We start from the raw sequence: 5,270 nt of genomic DNA on the forward strand, positions 1-5,270 counted from the left end.
TTCAGCTCCACTGATGGTGGTGGCCGTGGGAGCCCTAGTGTAGACAAGGTGCAGACGGCTACTGATACTTTAACCACTTTGTCTTGTTGACCTGTTCTGCTTTATGTGGTGAAAATGCCAGCACCCTGCTGGAGCCTGTTAGTGAATAGAGAAAAAACTTAATGTCGATCCTGGCACTGCTCACCCACTAATCCTGCAAGCCAGAGACGGGGCTTTTGTTTCAGCCACGTGAATGTTCTTTCTTCAAGGAGCCTATTCCTGACCCACTAACAATGCCTTGCTCTCTAGGGGGGAAGCTGACAGGCCGATGGACACATTTGATGCACTGGTATAATACCTAGCTGCTTTGTGAGGAGCTGGATAAACGACATAGGAATTATAGCTAGTAACAATGATACTTTTCATCACATGTAGATCCCAATGTGCTTTACCAAGGAGGTCAGTATGATCAACGCCATTTTACAGATGTGAGAAACTGAGGCACAGAGAGATTAAAGTGACTTGCCCAAAGTCATCAAGCAGGGCAGTGAAAGAGCCAACAATAGACCCCAGGTCTCAGTGCTCTAGATATTGACTGTCACTGCTTTTATCAGCGTCTAAGTGCTTTACAAACTTGCATTGTTCCCCACAACACCCCTGTGAGTTAGGTCAGCCTAATTATCTCCATTTTACAGGTGGGGAAACTGAGGCACAGATGTGAAGTGATTCATCCTAAACCACAGTGGGAGTTGGTGTCAGAGGTGTCAGAGTAACAGCCGTGTTAGTCTGTAGTCGCAAAAAGAAAAGGAGTACTTGTGGCACCTTAGAGACTAACCAATTTATTTGAGCATAAGCTTTCGTGAGCTACAGCTCACTTCATCGGATGCATACTGTGGAAAGTGTAGAAGACCTTTTATACACACAAAGCATGAAAAAATACCTCCCCCCACCCCATTCTCCTGCTGGCAATAGCTTATCTAAAGTGACCACTCTCCTTACAATGTGTATGATAATCAAGGTGGGCCATTTCCAGCACAAATCCAGGGTTTAACAAGAACGTCGGGGGGGGGGGGGGGGGGGGGAGAGTTAGGAAAAAAACAAGGGGAAATAGGTTACCTTGCATAATGACTTAGCCACTCCCAGTCTCTATTCAAGCCTAAGTTAATTGTATCCAATTTGCAAATGAATTCCAATTCAACAGTTTCTCGCTGGAGTCTGGATCTGAAGTTTTTTTGTTGAAGAATTGCAACTTTCATGTCTGTAATCGCATGACCAGAGAGATTGAAGTGTTCTCTGACTGGTTTATGAATGTTATAATTCTTGACATCTGATTTGTGTCCATTTATTCTTTTATGTAGAGACTGTCCATTTTGACCAATGTACATGGCAGAGGGGCATTGCTGGCACATGATGGCATATATCACATTGGTGGATGTGCAGGTGAACGAGCCTCTGATAGTGTGGCTGATGTTATTAGGCCCTGTGATGGTGTCCCCTGAATAGATATGTGGGCACAGTTGGCAACGGGCTTTGTTGCAAGGATAGGTTCCTGGGTTAGTGGTTCTGTTGTGTGGTATGTGATTGCTGGTGAGTATTTGCTTCAGGCTGGGGGGCTGTCTGTAGGCAAGGACTGGCCTGTCTCCCAGGATTTGTGAGAGTGTTGGGTCATCCTTCAGGATAGGTTGTAGATCCTTAATAATGCGTTGGAGGGGTTTTAGTTGGGGGCTGAAGGTGACGGCTAGTGGCGTTCTGTTATTTTCTTTGTTAGGCCTGTCCTGTAGTAGGTGACTTCTGGGAACTCTTCTGGCTCTATCAATCTGTTTCTTCACTTCCGCAGGTGGGTATTGTAGTTGTCAGAATGCTTGATAGAGATCTTGTAGGTGTTTGTCTCTGTCTGAGGGGTTGGAGCAAATGTGGTTATATCGCAGAGCTTGGCTGTAGACAATGGATCATGTGGTGTGGTCAGGGTGAAAGCTGGAGGCATGTAGGTAGGAATAGCGGTCAGTAGGTTTCCGGTATAGGGTGGTGTTTATGTGACAATCGTTTATTAGATACTTCAGGACCTCTTGGCTGCCAGTCCTGCATTCAGGCCACTAGATCTTATTTTCCCAGTGTTATGCTACATCCTGGATCAGGAGAGTGTGGACTACAGGGGTCCTTCTCAAACTGCGTGTTCAAGAAAATCAAATAAAATGGAATCTCATGTGAGGAGGCAGAGAATGACCCCTGAAGAACTGAATTTTTGCCACACCCCTTGCTAATCAATAGACACTTCCTTATTCAATACCTCTGTCAGCAGAGAAGGGGTCCCCACACATTCTTGTTGGAGCCACTATATGTTTCTCCCCTCCCTTTACACTTTGCAGCTGCCTTCATACTCCCCAACACTTATTCCTGCAGCAAGGCTATGACACTGATTCAAGAGCCAACCAGACAGAAGACTACTTAGCTGATGAGATCTGACAGCATCGCAGCCCAATCGGCTATGGCTAGAGGCTAAACTGCACTCTTCTTCTGGAAAGCGTGCCATCATTTTCATCTGCAGCTGTAACGTTGTTTTTGCAGCCTCTAGCTTATATAGATATTGCAAAGGAAAACAGTTTCGTATCCTCCTCCACAAACAGCGGGAAAAGATCTTTCCTTTGGCTTAACTGGGTGTTTAGTAGAACCGGCTTAGCATCACAGACTGAACAGTTAATGAGAGTTAATGAGAGTATTGTACAAGTTTAGTGCATAGTTACAATGTTATTACAGCATTGTTAACACAGCCCGTTTTCTTATCCTGTGGAATGAAGTCATATTGAGGCCCAAGAACAAATCTTAAAGGACAGATAATGTGAAAATGTAAAGCCCCCATATTCAATCCAATAGAAGATATGATAGAATCCACACCACTGTGGTTTCACTTAGATGCAATATTCCTTTTTCTTGTCCTAGACAGTTGTGCACTGTTGCTGTGATCTGTTAAATGGCTGCTATGCTCCACCCCAGAAATGGCTGCATTTATGTAGAATGTGAGCCAATGTATTCACAGAAAAAGATGCAATTCCTACCCCAAAGAGAGTACAATCTAAATAGTGTACAGCTTCATTAGTGGCTTTCTTAATGGTGTTCCTTTAGCTTGCTCCCTACATGACAGCCTTTCAACTGGCTAACGCGAAACAGTAAAAATTGTAAAGTGCATAGGTATCTTTTGCAGTGAAGGGTGTTATTGAAATATAATACTGTAGTGCCCAACATGGTAGAGCCTGGCTCTTTGATTTTGCAGTACCCAATACAATACAGGTATCCGCTACCATAATACAACTACTACTACTAATTAAATACATAAACTTCGGAAAATAGCTATATAATTGTCTCTTTCTACCACCTACTGGACATAATGGGAAACTGCAGGACCGTGCTGTTAGATACACTTTATTGCCCTCTGCAGACATCTCCTAGGAAAACAGCTCACTTATGGGTAAGGTTAAGATTTTGTCACAGTTATTTTTAGTAAAAGGAACCTGAAAGGTCACAAGCAATAAACAAAAATTAACAGAAGCCTGGGACCTGTCTGTGATTTTTACTAAAAATAATGGGGGTGGGCTGCTGACGGGGGTCGGGGGGGGGGCTAACTGAAGCCCAAGAGATGGGGGAAGAGAGCCCAAGCCCAGCTGTGGGGCTCCAGCACTCACCATCCCTGGGCTCTGGGACTCCCCGCTGCCCACAGTGGCTGAGAGCCCCGGGTCTCCTGCTGCCTGCGGTGGCTGAGGGCTCCAGGCTCCCTTCCCAGCTGTGGTGGCTGAGAGCTCAGGGCTCCTCTGCGTCCTGTGGCACCTCAGAGCTCCAGAGCCCCCCGCTAGCTGGCAGCTCTGGCCCCACTGGCCAGGGCTGAAGCAGAAAATATCACGAAGGTCTCTGAAAGTCATGGAACCTGTGAGTTCCGTGACCTCTGTGACATAATTTTATCCATGTCATTTATGAGTAACAAAGAGGTCTATTTTTGCTGGAGGCTGGAAGTTTTCCTATTATTCGAGGTTCATTGACCCTCACTGTATGATTGAAAAAGGCTCTAGTGAAAATCAATTGCAAAGAGACGCTCCTTGTAGGTAAAGGGATTACAGTTTCTGTTGTACCCAGGTCATATCCCAGCTGATGGGGGAAGAAATCTCAGGATCTCTGGCTGCTTTCCACCTGGCCTATACTGAAATCCTTCATTGTGTTTCTGGTCCCTATTAGCAGGGCATTGCAACAATGTGAGAGGGAGCCAGGTCCCTAGGATACCTGATCTGGAGTAGCTCATTGTAGGACATGCCCTTTTTGCTGCAGCTGCTGGCTGGCTTGTTAGTAGCTTTACACTTGCAGTTTGCCGTTCTTCACTCAACAAAGGTGACCCCTGAAATAAGAATATGTGTGTGTGTCATAAATATAAAAGAAAGAAGAACATAAAATCCCTCCGTGGCAGCTGTACTGAATCGCTTTACTTGTAAGGGGTTAAGAAGCTCAAATAACCTGATTGGCACCTGACCAGAAGGACCAATAAGGAAATAAGATGCTTTCAGATCTGGGGTGGGGGAGATTTTGTTTGTGCTCTGTTTATTGGTTCCCTCTCCAGACAGAGAGAGAGAGAGACCAGGCAGGTACAACATCTCCTAAAAACATACCTGAAATGATCCATCTAAGATTACAAAAATTGTAAGTAAGGCAAAGAAATGCGTCAGCTTATCTTTTGTTTTAGCTTGAGAATTTTCCCTATGCTAAGAGGTAGTGTTATTCATGTTTTTGTAACTGTGAAGCTGAGTCCAGAGAGGAGTCCTCTGTGTTTTAAATCTTTTTATTACCTTGTAAAGTTACCTTCCATCCTGATTTTTCAAGTGTGATTCTTTTACTTTTTTCTTTATAATAAAGTTCTTCTTTTAAGAACCTGATTGATTTTAGTGTCCTAAAGATAAAGTGTCTGGTCTGTACTTACATTAAAGGCAATTGGTTGGTATATTATTCTCAAGCCTCCCCAGAAAAGGGGGTGAAAGGGCTTGGGGGATATTTTGGGGGAATAGGGATTCCAAGTGACCCATCCTTGAATTTTTGTTTAGATCACTTGGTGGTGGCAGCAATGCTGTCCAAGGACAAGGAAAGGAGTTTGTGCCTTGGGGAAGTTTTTAACCTAAGCTGGTAGAATATAAGCTTAGGGGGTCTTTCATGCGGGTCCCCACATCTGTACCCCAGAGTTCGGAGTGGGGAGGGAACCCTGACAGTGTGTGTGTGGAGAAACAAAGTGGGTGAGGTAATATCTTTTATTGGACTAACTT

The 5,270-nt window shown here is 44.6% G+C and overlaps 1 long non-coding RNA gene across 1 annotated transcript; it reads left to right on the forward strand.

Moving 5' to 3' along the window:
- The first annotated feature begins 678 nt into the window (after positions 1 to 678).
- LOC122461558 lies at positions 679 to 3,508 on the forward strand. The gene is made up of 3 exons (XR_006283507.1): positions 679 to 748; positions 1,538 to 1,539; positions 2,031 to 3,508. It is a non-coding gene; the product is annotated as an uncharacterized LOC122461558 (long non-coding RNA).
- The last annotated feature ends 1,762 nt before the right edge of the window (positions 3,509 to 5,270 follow it).

This window comes from Chelonia mydas, chromosome 8 (genome assembly GCF_015237465.2).
Source record: "Chelonia mydas isolate rCheMyd1 chromosome 8, rCheMyd1.pri.v2, whole genome shotgun sequence".
NCBI lineage: Eukaryota > Metazoa > Chordata > Testudines > Cheloniidae > Chelonia > Chelonia mydas.